Here is a 14,232-nt window from a genome sequence, read left to right on the forward strand (position 1 = left end):
AGAACGTTACAGGGAATCCCTCCGGCCACACCCACCGCCGTTTTTCTATGGGCACACCCCGCCCAGCCCACATCCCCTGCCCCAGGTCCTACCTAGGGACCCCCTGAGGGTGGGAGTGCCCCTGCATCCAGCTTCCCTCACTGAAATCGTCCTGGTGCTCTAACTACATAATCACCATTTCCTCTGCTGCCTTCCACTTTCTCATTATAAGTGATGTGCAGTCGTCACAGGAAACATTTAAAAAGTCGCTTGTGACGCCATCACCCAGAGGCAGACATCCTGTAATATCCTGACACTCTTTCCCTCGCCTTCCGCCCAGACGGCCAGCCCCTGGCCACGGCGCCCACTCTGCGCTGACTTCACGCCAGCCCTCCACCTTCACTAACACTCCTGCCCACACCCAGAGGAAGGTCCTCTGACAGAGCTGCCCCCACACTTCAGGGGGTGGCACGTGCCTGGGGCCTGGTCCTCAAACCTGGTGCCCAGGCCCAGACCCACCCACAGGTCAGCCACTGGACACATCCAGATGCCCACCCCAAGCACGCACTCCGCGCGGTGGCCTCGCAGGAGACGTCTTAAACTTTGTGATGAGCGTGCATCGCTGTTATAATCAGAATACAGAAATACGGTAATTATGAAAATTCTCCTATAAACCCTACCCTAGCGTAAGGCCCATCAAAGCCCTCTCTGTTACCTCTTCCTTTGCTGATGTGACCAATTCCTGCTCTTGATTTAATTACTCAAGGATATTTTTTCCTGATTCCTTAACAACCAAAGGACCCTCGCCAACACACTGTGGAAGGGATCATTCCCCAAAGGTTGGCTATTTAGGTGGTTTCCAGGTACACATGATCTGTAACTCTGTGGTTAATACCTTCTCGAGTATGGTTCTGTAACTAGTTGTTTCCCTGTGAAACATGGTGCCATATTTACCCCAGGTTCTGAATTTCTTGGTCAGAAGGAGCAGCAGTCTTGAAGGAAAAGTAGACGGTATGTTTTGTGCACCCTTGCAAGCCTCAGATGACTCTGTCCCCTTCACACAGACGTCACACCTTGGCTGGGTATAAAAGTCTTAGCTCACAGACACGGCACCACCCTCTGCTCTGCAGAAAACTCCATCAGCCAAACAGTGTTTCCTTCCCAGGGAGCCTCTGAAGGCTGGATTAGGATGGAGCTGCTATTGTTACTGTTACTCTATTCTGTGTGAAAATGTTTTCTTTTAGTCTTGAAATTCAAAACTGTTCTCAGAAAGTGCATGGTGAGAGGCTCCTTTCATTACTTTGTTCCAGACACGGACCTTCCGATACACACAGGCCTTTCTGCCCAGGAAGTGCTCGAGTGCCATCCGGACGACTCCCTGGTGACCGCACTGCAGCTCCTGCGGGGACCCTGCAGGTCTGGCCGCTCACGCTCTGTCACCACGGGCATGTCTGCCGTGAGCTCTCCTGCCCGGGCGTCTTCTCCAGCATGTTTCCCACGTCACTGCCATTTCCCACAACCTCGGCCTCATTCCTATGGCTTCTACTACAGACTTTACAGTGACCATTTGTTTCTGATCATGTCCCTCTACAGCCCACCCACATTCCCGTGTCCCCGCCGCCAGGTCACCCTTCTTGACCTCCTGCTCCTGTTGTGGAGACGCATCTTCCACCAGCCAGTCTTCTGAAACGTGTTTTCTGATTTCCACCGTAAATCGTTTTCAGAGGTCAGCTCGTCTGCACTTCAGGACGGGTCCCCCTCCCCGTGTCCTGGGACACCTTTCTGAGGCCCACGTGGTCGTTCTTCCTGTTTATCCACCCTCACAGAACAACAGCTCTAGCCCAGAGCTGGGCTTTGCTCAAACGCCAGGCACACCTCTCCTGCCCCAGCGGCCGCTGCAGTGCTGGAGGGAGCCTTCTCAGGGCCCGGCTCTGGAGGCTGACTCGCAGTTTGCTTTCACTGAAGGTGAAGCAGAAATCAGGTGTTCTCAGGTGTGCAAACACTGAAAATACTCATCACCAGCACATCCAAATGGAAATTCTATCACAGAGCCCCTCAGGCAGGAGGGAAGCAACACCAGACGGAAACACAGCTCCTGCAGAGGGCCTAAGAGCCTGGGGCCCGGGGCCCACGCAGGTAACGCAGCTCCTGCACTGAGAGGCTAAGAGCCGGGGGCACGGGGCCCATGCAGGTAATGCAGCTCCTGCACTGAGAGGCTAAGAGCCGGGGGCACGGGGCCCATGCAGGTAACGCAGCTCCTGCACTGAGAGGCTAAGAGCCAGGGGCACGGGGCCCATGCAGGTGACGCAGCTCCTGCACTGAGAGGCTAAGAGCCTGGGGTCCGGGGCCCATGCAGGTAACGCAGCTCCTGCACTGAGAGGCTAAGAGCCGGGGGCACGGGGCCCATGCAGGTGACGCAGCTCCTGCACTGAGAGGCTAAGAGCCGGGGGTCCGGGGCCCATGCAGGTAACGCAGCTCCTGCACTGAGAGGCTAAGAGCCTGGGGCCCGGGGCCCATGCAGGTGACGCAGCTCCTGCACTGAGAGGCTAAGAGCCTGGGGTCCGGGGCCCATGCAGGTAACGCAGCTCCTGCACTGAGAGGCTAAGAGCCTGGGGTCCGGGGCCCATGCAGGTAACGCAGCTCCTGCACTGAGAGGCTAAGAGCCTGGGGCACGGGGCCCATGCAGGTAACGCAGCTCCTGCACTGAGAGGCTAAGAGCCTGGGGTCCGGGGCCCATGCAGGTAACGCAGCTCCTGCACTGAGAGGCTAAGAGCCTGGGGTCCGGGGCCCATGCAGGTGACGCAGCTCCTGCACTGAGAGGCTAAGAGCCTGGGGTCCGGGGCCCATGCAGGTAACGCAGCTCCTGCACTGAGAGGCTAAGAGCCGGGGGCACGGGGCCCATGCAGGTGACGCAGCTCCTGCACTGAGAGGCTAAGAGCCGGGGGTCCGGGGCCCATGCAGGTAACGCAGCTCCTGCACTGAGAGGCTAAGAGCCTGGGGCCCGGGGCCCATGCAGGTAACGCAGCTCCTGCACTGAGAGGCTAAGAGCCTGGGGCCCGGGGCCCATACAAGTGAACAGAAGTCGTCTCTTACACTGAAGTTCTCTAAACGAGAACTGTTTAAAGCAGAAGGGATTATTAGGAAGTTTATACCATGTCTAACAATTATGAAGAACAGGGTGTTAAGACTCAGTGGAAGCACGCTGTCCTGTGTCCGCACGCTGCATGTGGAGGGTGGCGTGAGGTCACCAGGCAGCATGCTGTGAGGACCTGGGGACAGAAGCTACTGACCCTACAGCTCCCACTTCAGTTCTCGTTCACATATCAATAAAAAAATAACAGTCAAAAAACTAACCCAGACGAAGGCAGAAAAAGGAGAAAGAACATGAAAAGGGACAAGTAGGAAGCAAATAGAAAGATGGTGGCTTTCAACTCAACTCCATCAATCCCCATGTCAAACAGCGGCTCCCACCCCAGCTAACGGGCAGAGGTGCTGAGCTTGGGGGGAAGGAACAAGACCCACTTTGCCCGAGTTCCCAGAGGAATCGTGGGAGGCAGGACTGCACACGACTCGGAGGGCACGCCCTGCAGATGGTGAAATAGGTCTCCCCAGGTTCATGAGCCCAGTCAGGGTGCTGCCTCCAAGGATCCCATTTTAAGTATGAAGATACAAATACATTAAAAGCAGAAAATGGAAAAGAGATGTCATGCAAAGACTAATCAAAAGAAAGCTGTAACAGCTATACTCACATCAGAAAAAGGAGGTGTTAAGGGAAGGATGTCACCAGGGGTAAAGAAAGCCATCTCATGATGCTATGGGAGTCAGTTCATCCAGAGGACAGAACAACACTACACATTCGTGCCCCCCGTGACAGAGCTTCCTACGTGAAGAAAAACATTAATGAAAGTGTAAGGAGAAATGGACAAATCTGCAGTTAGAGTTGGAAATTTCAACACCCTGTTCTTAATCATCATTAAAACAAGTAAACAGAAAATTAGTAAAAACAGAAAAGATTGACAACCCTACTGCCCAATGTAACCAGAAAGACATTTATAGAATAGTCTATAAACAACAGAATGAACATTCTTCACATTCTTTTTAAAAGCACATAGAACATTTACCAAGACAGACAACTTTGGGGCCATAAAGCAAGTCTCAATAAATTTTAAAGGACTCAAGTCGAGCCCCACAAATATGTTCTCTGACTAAACTGAAATTAAGTTAGAAATCAGCACAGAAAGGTATCTGGAAAACTCCAAATACTTGGAAGCGAATACATTTCATGGGGCAGAGAAGAGACTCAAGTACACATTAGAGAGAATGTGAAATGATGACAGGAAGGGAAATGAAAACACCACCTGTCACCACACCGTGTCCTGTCTAGAGGGACACCCATGGGTCACCACACCGTGTCCTGTCTAGAGGGACACCCATGGGTCACCACACCGTGTCCTGTCTAGAGGGACACCCATGGGTCACCACACCGTGTCCTGTCTAGAGGGACACCCATGGGTCACCACACCGTGTCCTGTCTAGAGGGACATATATGGGTCACCACACCATGTCCTGTCTAGAGGGACATCATGGGTCACCACACCGTGTCCTGTCTAGAGGGACACCCATGGGTCACCACACCGTGTCCTGTCTAGAGGGACATCCATGGGTCACCACACCGTGTCCTGTCTAGAGGGACACCCATGGGTCACCACACCGTGTCCTGTCTAGAGGGACATCCATGGGTCACCACACCATGTCCTGTCTAGAGGGACACCCATGGCCCTGAGAGCCCACATTAGAAAAGGATGTCTGAAAAGTCAATGACTTCAGGTGTTGCCTTAAGAAACTAAAAAGAAAATAAACTCAAATTAAGTAAAAAAAAAAAAGAGAGAGAGAGAGAAGAAATCAATGAAATAGAAAAGAAAAAGAATCAACGAAACTAAAAGCAGATTCTTTGAGACAATGAAATTGATAAACCTCTAGCTAAACTGATCAGAAAAAGTGAGGAAGGTCCCGGCAGGCTGGCTGAGGGCAGAGCGTAGGCCCAGTGTGGAAGTCCCAGGTTCAATTCCTGGTCAGGGCACACAGGAGAAGCGCCCATCTGCTTCTCCACCCCTCCCCCTTCTCTATCCCTCTCTCTCTCTCTCTCTCTCCCCCTCTGGCAGCCATGGCTTGATTGGAGCAAGTGGCCCCAGGTGGGGATGGCTCCATGGGCTCTGCCTCAGGCACTAAGACAAGGGCCCCAGATGCACAGAGCATCACCCCCTAGTGGGCTTGCCAGGTGGATCCCGGGTGAGGCACAAGCGGCCGGAGTCTGTCTGCCTCCCCTCCTCTCACTGAATAAAAAAAAAAAAGAAGACAAGTTAATACCAAGAATGAGAAATTAACATAGATCATATGGATATTAAATGGACAAGAACGGATTATAAACAACTTTATGCCAATCATGTTCACAATAACTTCTGACAATTCAGATGTAATCAACAGATGCGTACAGACCCATAGGACTGTTGACTGTCGCTCAGTTAGGGAGAGAGCCCCCTCACGTCAGTGCCCTGGGTGCCCGCCCAGGGCCGGACTGCAGAGGATCACACCGCCCTTATTTCTTTCTGGGAGCTGTCACTCATCTATTTAATCACTCACTCATATCAGTGTGTGTGGCTCACGGACACTCATTTCACCCTGTGTGCTATAATCCAGTACTATCATTATTTATTTTGTTACTGAAGCTTTGGCCATTGGGGGCTCCTTCGGGGCACTGGGGGCTCTTTCTGGACACTGGGGGCTCCTTCGGGACACTAGGGGCTCTTTCTGGACACTGGGGGCTCTTTCTGGACACTGGGGGCTCTTTCTGGGCACTGGGGGCTCTTTCTGGGCACTGGGAGCTCTTTCTGGACACTGGGGGCTCCTTCGGGGCACTGGGGGCTCTTTCTGGGCACTGGGGGCTCCTTTGGGACACAGGGGGCTCTTTCTGGACATTGGGGACTCTTTCTGGACACTGGGGGCTCTTTCTGGGCACTGGGGGCTCCTTTGGGACACAGGGGGCTCTTTCTGGGCACTGGGGGCTCCTTTGGGACACAGGGGGCTCTTTCTGGACACTGGGGGCTCCTTCGGGACACTGGGGGCTCCTTCGGGGCACTGGGGGCCCCTTTCGGATGGCTCCTGTGTTTTCTCACGAGCCTCCTCCCTCACCGCTTCTTTTAGTCTTTACAAGACGTCCCTGTGGCAGCCTTGGAATCCGCCGTGTCTCTCAGGAGCCTGGCCCCTCCCCTTTGGAGCACTGTGCTCAGACACCCAGGTCTGGGTGCTGGCTGCGCCCCTCCCTGCCGGTGTCCCCGACATCTGTCCCTCCCAGCAGGCAGGACGCACGCATCTAACGCGCACATTTAGAGTCTTGAGTCTACACGGACACCTCTGGTTCTGGTTTTCATCCTCTTTCCTGCTGTTCACCTTATTTCTCCACCAGTGAGAAACCCGTGTTTTTATCACCTCCAATATATTTACTGTTTTGTTCGATTCTAGTCTAGAGCAGTTTCAGATTGGACACACCCACGCAGGAAACACATTCTCCGGCAGGCTGCAGAAGGCCGTCCACGCCCTTTGCCTCCGGCCCCCTAGTCCACGGTTCGAACACGGTTGTCCTGGGTGGTCAGCTCAGCTCTCTCCCTCCGTACCCCTCAGCGTGGGGGGTGCCTCTGTGATAGAACTCGGGTCCCCTGTAAGTATCTGTATTTCAGTGTGGGGGCCCTACATCCTGGCTGGTTGTAACTTCTTGTTTATTTTCAGGTAGGGGAAGAGTAAAAAATACAAATTTTGTTTAAATGGAAAAAAAATGTATGTGTTCATGTTGATATTTGCGATTTAAATTTTTAGAGTTTTGATGTAAATTTCTCTTGCTTTATAAAAATAAAAGGCTTTTGTATCATGGGAATTTCCGACACACAAAGCAAACGAATGGTCTGAACTCCTCACCCAGCTCAGCAACCCCCAGCCCCCTGCGTGTGCCCCCCGCCTCTCCCCTCACACACCCTGCGATGCCCCCCCCCCCGTGTGCTGGCGTGTGCCCCTCGCCTCTCCCCGCCTCTCCCCGCACATACCCTGCGTGTGCCCCCCGCCTCTCCCCGCACACACCCTGCAATGCCCCCCACCTCTCCCCGCCCACACCCTGCGTGTGCCCCCCGCCTCTCCCCGCACACACCCTGCAATGCCCCCCGTGTGCCTGCGTGTGCCCCCCGCCTCTCACTGCCTCTCCCCACACACACCCTGCAATGCCCCCCGTGTGCCTGCGTGTGCCCCCCGCCTCTTCCCGCACATGCCCTGCAATGCCCCCCGCCTCTCCCCGCACACACCCTGCGTGTGCCCCCCGCCTCTCCCCGCACACGCCCTGCAATGCCCCCCATGTGCCGGTGTGTGCCCCCCGCCTCTCCCCGCACACACCCTGCGATGCCCCCCGTGTGCCCCCGCCTCCCCCGCCTCTCCCTGCACACACCCTGCGATGCCCCCCGTGTGCCCCCGCCTCCCCCCGCCTCTCCCCGCACACACCCTGCAATGCCCCCCGCCTCTCCCCGCACACACCCTGCAATGCCCCCGCCTCTCCCCCGTGTGCCAGCACCGCTGGGAAAGGCGCTCCCGGGGAGACCCTGTCACCACACAGGTTCCTCTCCCTCCGCGGTGCTCTGCCAGACTCGTGAGAAGTGAACATCTCTGCTACAATGTATTCAGAACCCAGCTCTGCTCTACATAGTGAGGCTTGTCCGAGCACTGTGGCCCCCACTGCACGAGAACAGAAGCCCCTGGCAGGGTCTGGGCAGTCCAAGGAGCCTGGGGCAGCTCTGGACAGGCCAAGTCACAGTGCCACCGAGCCACGGCCTCCCCACTCCAGAGGGGCCTCCAAGCCGCAGGGCCGGGGGGAGATGAGCCCTCCGCTCCATCTGTCCACCCTCCGCAGCAGAGCTCCCCGGAGGCCCAGAGCTGCTCACCCCTGCTGTCTCTGGTTAGGGCCCTCAGAGCCAGCCTGTGCCCGGCCCCCGAGGGGAAGGCACAGAGAGCCGGGGGCGGGAGAGCCCGGAAGACAGTGGACCTGGACGGACTAAGAGGCCGAGGAGCCAGCTCCCGAGGCGGACCTCGACGCCCAGCCTGGGAACCCTTCTTTCTAGAAGCAGCTACGGACTCGGGTGCGGGAGGGGACATGTGAGAACAAAGGGGTACCTGCCTGGGCCACGGTGACAGGCATCCCGGCAAGCACGGGCCTCCCAGGAGGGCCTGGGCGGCTAGGGAAGCCCAGGAGGGTCCTGGCGGAAGCTGTGGGCAGCCCTGTGGAAGCCTGGCCCAGACTCCTGCTCCCACGGCCTCGTCTGCTGGGCTGTGGGTGCCACACCTCTTGGCCAGAGCAGGACACCTTGACCAGCAGCCCTACAAAGTGAACCCAACAGGAATGGGGTCATTCCTCAGAGGAAAACTGAAGTGCTAACCAACGGAGGAGGGGGCAGGACTGGACAGACAACTGCCACAGAGAGATGCACGGGACCGGAGACCCCAGCCCCGAGGCCAGAGCTGGGGACACCAGGCGGCCAGCAGTTACACTCAGCCGGACTGAAACAGCAGCTCCCCTGTGGACAGCGGCCAGCTCCCCCCACCGGACCCCACAGGTTGAACGGCACATGCTGGAGCATCTGGTCAGGACTGCCCCTGGCCGCTCTGCCCGAGTTCCAAGACACCCCAGCGCCCGAGCCGGAGACAGCGCTGGCCTGCGGGGCTGGGAGCCGACCTCACCTGGCCTGCATCTCCTCAGCAAGCCGAGTCTCTGCCTCTGGAAGAGCCCTGGGCTTCAGTAAAGCAGGAACCTGCAGCTTTCAGTGGCATGCACAGGAGAGGCTCTGCGGGGACACAGGCGGGGGACACGAAGCCCCCCAGCGCGGCACAGAGAGGGGACACAGGCGGGGGACACGAAGCCCCCCAGCGCGGCACAGAGAGGGGACACAGGCGGGGGACACGAAGCCCCCCAGCGCGGCACAGAGAGGGGACACAGGCGGGGGACACGAAGTCCCCCAGCGCGGCACAGAGAGGGGACACAGGCGGGGGACACGAAGCCCCCCAGCGCGGCACAGAGAGGGGACACAGGCGGGGGACACGAAGCCCCCCAGCGCGGCACAGAGAGGGGACACAGGCGGGGGACACGAAGCCCCCCAGCGCGGCACAGAGAGGGGACACAGGCGGGGGACACGAAGCCCCCCAGCGCGGCACAGAGAGGGGACACAGGCGGGGGACACGAAGTCCCCAGCGCAGCACAGAGAGGGGACACAGGCGGGGGACACGAAGTCCCCAGCGTGGCACAGAGCCGCGGCTAGCAGGAGGCCGTGGGCATCCCGTGCTCCTCCTCCTGGCACTGGCCCTCATCGCCACGGGCTCGCGCCCCTCTTCTCTCCACGCTGTCTCCCCAGAGGCTGTTCCTGAGCTCCCCGATGCCAGCACCCCCCCACTCCATCACCCGCTGTTCCCCCCAGAGCCTGATACTGGATCACTGACCCACACTAGGCATTTACTGCTTCAACTTTCTCACGGTCAGCCCCTGCCGGCCAGTGACAGCAGCACGCGGTTTCCCTATCGCGTGACACACAGAAGGCCTGTGACAAAGATGTGCTGAGAAGCCGTGTGCATGTCAGAGACCACCTCGGATGGGGCTGGGGTCAAACGGAAATTGCAGAATCCACAGCTCGCTGCCTGGGGGGGGGCATGCCAAGAGAGGAGTCAGGGGCCACATCAAACATGGAAGGGTCCAGAAATCCAAGAACATGTGGCCTCAGAGGCCCGCAGGGCTGTGGGCAGAGCAGCAGAGTGACAGGTAACAGCCCCGGGACACCTGGCTGAATAAGGAATTTGCATATTTTAATGAAGATGGTGGGAGAGGAGAAAATTAAGAACAAACCATTTTATAGCTGAAAACTAAAATTCCTCACAAAGAAAGAGCTACCACAGTAGCCTTTACCTCACAGTGAAAGTCACGTGTTCTGTCCTCAGCTGAGAGGCCAGCCTGCTGGTAACACTGAGGGCCTGCTCGGCCACGCCCCGCCCGCCCCACCCCTCCCCCGTGTCCATCACAGCCCGCTAGGCCCCTCCCCCGTGTCCATCACAGCCTGCTAGGCCCCTCCCCCGTGTCCATCACAGCCCGCTAGGCAGAGGGTCTCTGGACAGCCCAATGCAAGTCACAGTGTACAATCACACTAGAAACTGAACGTTCAAATAAAATAAAATTCAAGCGTGAGACTGTTCCTCCCATCTTGATGTAACATCTGAGGACACTCTGCTGACAACAGATTATTGCTTTCCTCAGGAAGCACCCAGACAGCACGCCATCCTGAGATCTCACAAATCTAAGTTTTCAGAAACCTCTTCGAGCAAAGCATTTGAAATCTGTATCTGTACATCTCTAACTAACGTATGAGCTTCTGACAGATATGAAGTCAATGTGGAACAGGGTATGACTTCAAACACAGCTGCTTGTATATGACTGCATTCTTTCCTGGTTTACAACATAAATATAAAGCCCACATTTGGGAGGGTGCGCGGTAGAAAAGAATCTGTAATTCTGATTCATAAACTCCTTTAAAAAGGGCATGGTCACTCCACTAATTAGGCAGCCTCTCACGCTAAGCATATATTTATATAAAGACATCGCTTTCTTTATTTTCATTTCCATTCCATACAGAACAGATGAAACCGAATGCGTCACTCCAGCTCCTGCGTGTGCTCATGTTTCCCCACCACGGGTCCTGCGTCCAGGATTACCTATGGCTCTTCCATCCGGCGGCTGCCCTTGGAAATTCTAGTTGACCTAATTTCATGGAATAAATCATAAACCTTCCAAAGAGTAAAAGTCTTATAATTATAAATCCTTAAGAGAACACTCCTTTTAAAATCTTATTCAGTGACCACAAAGAACTGTGGCAGAGAGCAAGGAGGACATGTTTTCTCACTGACCACAATCTTTCACATCCCGTCAGATGGGTCAAGAATGACCACGGCTCGAAGTCCACTGTACACCTCCCTACCACAGCCTCGGCCTGACAAGCTAGTGGGCAAACAGCGAGCTCTCAGTGAAAGAGATGCCACACACCCGACGGCACCCCAACCCCGGAGAAGGCGCACCAGTCCTCAGCAAAGGCAACAGAGAGCCTTCCCTGACTCAGGAATGAGGCCGGAATACCCCCCTCACCACTTCCAGTCAGCAGTGTGCTGGAGACGCTAGCCAGGACCACAGGGCAAGAAAAAGAAATGAAAGGCACAGGGGTTGAAAAAGAAGACCCTGCTTTATTCACAGACAGTGCACTGTGCACACAGAAAACTAAAAACAACCTACCAATAAGTATCCAAATTCCCAAGTGAACTTAACAAACCACTCGGTACAAGGTCAATACACAAAACTCAAGTGTATTTCTGCACGCCAGCAACACACAGAAAACACAACAGATGCTACTGATGACAAATATTGGCAAATATCCAGGGCCAAATTTACCAAAAGGTGTGTAAGAACTGATACATTAAACTATGAAATGTTATAGGGTTAATGCAAAACCTAAATAAATAGAGGAATACATCATGGACGTGGTCTGGAAGACCCAACACGGTCAAGATGTCGATGTTCTCCAAATTAACTGGTAGTCAATGCAATCTCAATCAAATTCCACCAGAACTTCTTTGAAAATGTACAAGTTAATTTAAAATTTTACACGGACGTACAAAGGGTCCCAAATAGCTATCTTGGCGGGGGGGGGGGGAAGGCCTGGAGAACTTACACTACTAAATATCAAGATTTATGAAACACCTATGTAATTTAGACAGTGGTGAGATTAGACAAAACAAGGAACAGACTATCCCAGAATGAGGCCAACACAATGGGATCAGAGCAGACCCTGATGGAAACCAATGAACCATGACCCACCATCATGAAAATTATGTGAGATGGGTCAGGCATGTTGAAGGTAAGACAGCAAAGTCGAGCCTGCAGGACACAAAGAAAGATCTGCAGGGTAGACAGAGATTCTTAGATAGACTTTTAAATCTTCTTATTTAAGGTACTAACCATACAGGGAACAAACAGTATGTTGCACGGCCTCAAATTCAGAACTGTGGTTTATCAGAGGGCAGAGCAGCGTGGAAACACACCAAGAGCAGAAGTGCTCTGTCTGAACACGTCACGCTAAGGACCAGGATCCCAGGTCTATAAATAATTCCTATCAATCATCGAGTCTGAAAAAGGCAGGTGACCCAAATAAAAAATGGGCCAAAGATAGGAACAAGTACTTCTACAAAGAAAGGTTCCCAGGGGTCAGCCCCACACGAAGAGGCGCTCAGCCTCGGTCCTCACCGGGACGGGGACGGGAACCACAGGACATGCCGAACGGCTGAAACTTAAGAGCAAAGCAGAGCCCAGTGCTGACAAGGATGTGGAACGCCTGGGACTCCCCTACTCTGCCGCGAGCGTGAACGACACAACACTGTGGGGACCCGCTTGGGCAGGAGCCCTGTGAGCACACACACACCTATGCCCCAGCAGGGCCACTCTGCCGCGAGCGTGAACGACACAACACTGTGGGGACCCGCTTGGGCAGGAGCCCTGTGAGCACACACACCTGTGCCCCAGCAGGGACACTCTGTCTGAGCGAGGGCATCAGACAGAAATCTATATGTATGAAATAATTTTTAATTTACATGTTCTTCCATGAAATAACCTTGATTAAATTAATACAAATTTTAAATATTTTAATCAAAAAGTAAACTTTCGAGGATGACTTTTCTGAGTCCTGTTTGTGCGGTGAGCTTCTCCCCAGACACTGCTTTGTTCAGTGAGCTCCCTGAGCGAAACACGGACGGAAAGCCTAGCGATCATGCTTCAGGAGAGCGCCACGTTGCGACAGGGGGCCACGAGGAGAGCGCCACGTTGTGACAGGGGGCCACGAGGAGAGCGCCACGTTGTGACAGGTGGCCACGAGGAGAGCGCCACGTTGTGACAGGTGGCCACGGGGAGAGCACCACGTTGCGACAGGGGACCACGAGGAGAGTGCCACGTTGTGACAGGTGGCCACGGGGAGAGCGCCACGTTGCAACAGGGGACCACGGGGAGAGTGCCACGTTGCGACAGGTGGCCACGGGGAGAGCGCCACGTTGTGACGGGGCCACGGGGAGAGCGCCACGTTGTGACAGGTGGCCACGAGGAGAGCGCCACGTTGTGACAGGGGGCCACGAGGAGAGTGCCACGTTGTGACAGGTGGTCACGAGAGTGCCACGTTGCGACAGGGGACCACGAGGAGAGTGCCACGTTGCGACAGGTGGCCACGGGGAGAGCACCACGTTGTGACAGGTGGCCACGAGGAGAGTGCCACGTTGTGACAGGTGGCCACGGGGAGAGCGCCACGTTGTGACAGGGGACCACGAGGAGAGCGCCACGTTGTGACAGGGGACCACGAGGAGAGCGCCACGTTGTGACAGGTGGCCACGAGGAGAGTGCCACGTTGTGACAGGGGACCACGAGGAGAGTGCCACGTTGTGACAGGGGACCACGAGGAGAGTGCCACGTTGTGACAGGGGGCCACGAGGAGAGCGCCACGTTGTGACAGGTGGCCACGAGGAGAGCGCCACGTTGTGACAGGTGGCCACGAGGAGAGCGCCACGTTGTGACAGGGGACCACGAGGAGAGTGCCACGTTGCGACAGGGGACCACGAGGAGAGCGCCACGTTGCGACAGGGGACCACGAGGAGAGCGCCACGTTGCGACAGGTGGCCACGGGGAGAGCGCCACGTTGCGACAGGTGGCCACGGGGAGAGCGCCACGTTGCGACAGGTGGCCACGGGGAGAGCGCCACGTTGCGACAGGTGGCCACGGGGAGAGCGCCACGCTGTGACAGGGGACCACGAGGAGAGCGCCACGTTGTGACAGGGGGCCACGAGGAGAGTGCCACGTTGTGACAGGGGGCCACGAGGAGAGCGCCACGTTGTGACAGGGGGCCAAGAGGAGAGCACCACGTTGTGACAGGTGGCCACGGGGAGAGTGCCACATTGCGACAGGTGGCCACGAGAGCACCACACTGTGACAGGGGGCCACGAGGAGAGCGCCACGCTGCGACAGGTGGCCACGAGGAGAGCGTCACGCTGCGACAGGTGGCCACGAGGAGAGCGTCACGCTGCGACAGGGGGCCACGAGGAGAGCGCCACGTTGCGACAGGTGGCCACGAGGAGAGCGTCACGCTGCGACAGGGGGCC

At 56.0% G+C, this 14,232-nt stretch overlaps 1 protein-coding gene across 6 annotated transcripts in view; it reads right to left on the minus strand.

The window, feature by feature from the left end:
• HDAC4 (histone deacetylase 4) overlaps window positions 1-14,232 on the minus strand; it is a 272,909-nt gene that overhangs the window by 231,313 nt on the left and 27,364 nt on the right. The gene's annotated exons all lie outside the window — the stretch shown is intronic.

Source organism: Saccopteryx leptura, chromosome 7 (assembly GCF_036850995.1).
Source record: "Saccopteryx leptura isolate mSacLep1 chromosome 7, mSacLep1_pri_phased_curated, whole genome shotgun sequence".
Classification (NCBI taxonomy): Eukaryota; Metazoa; Chordata; class Mammalia; order Chiroptera; family Emballonuridae; genus Saccopteryx; species Saccopteryx leptura.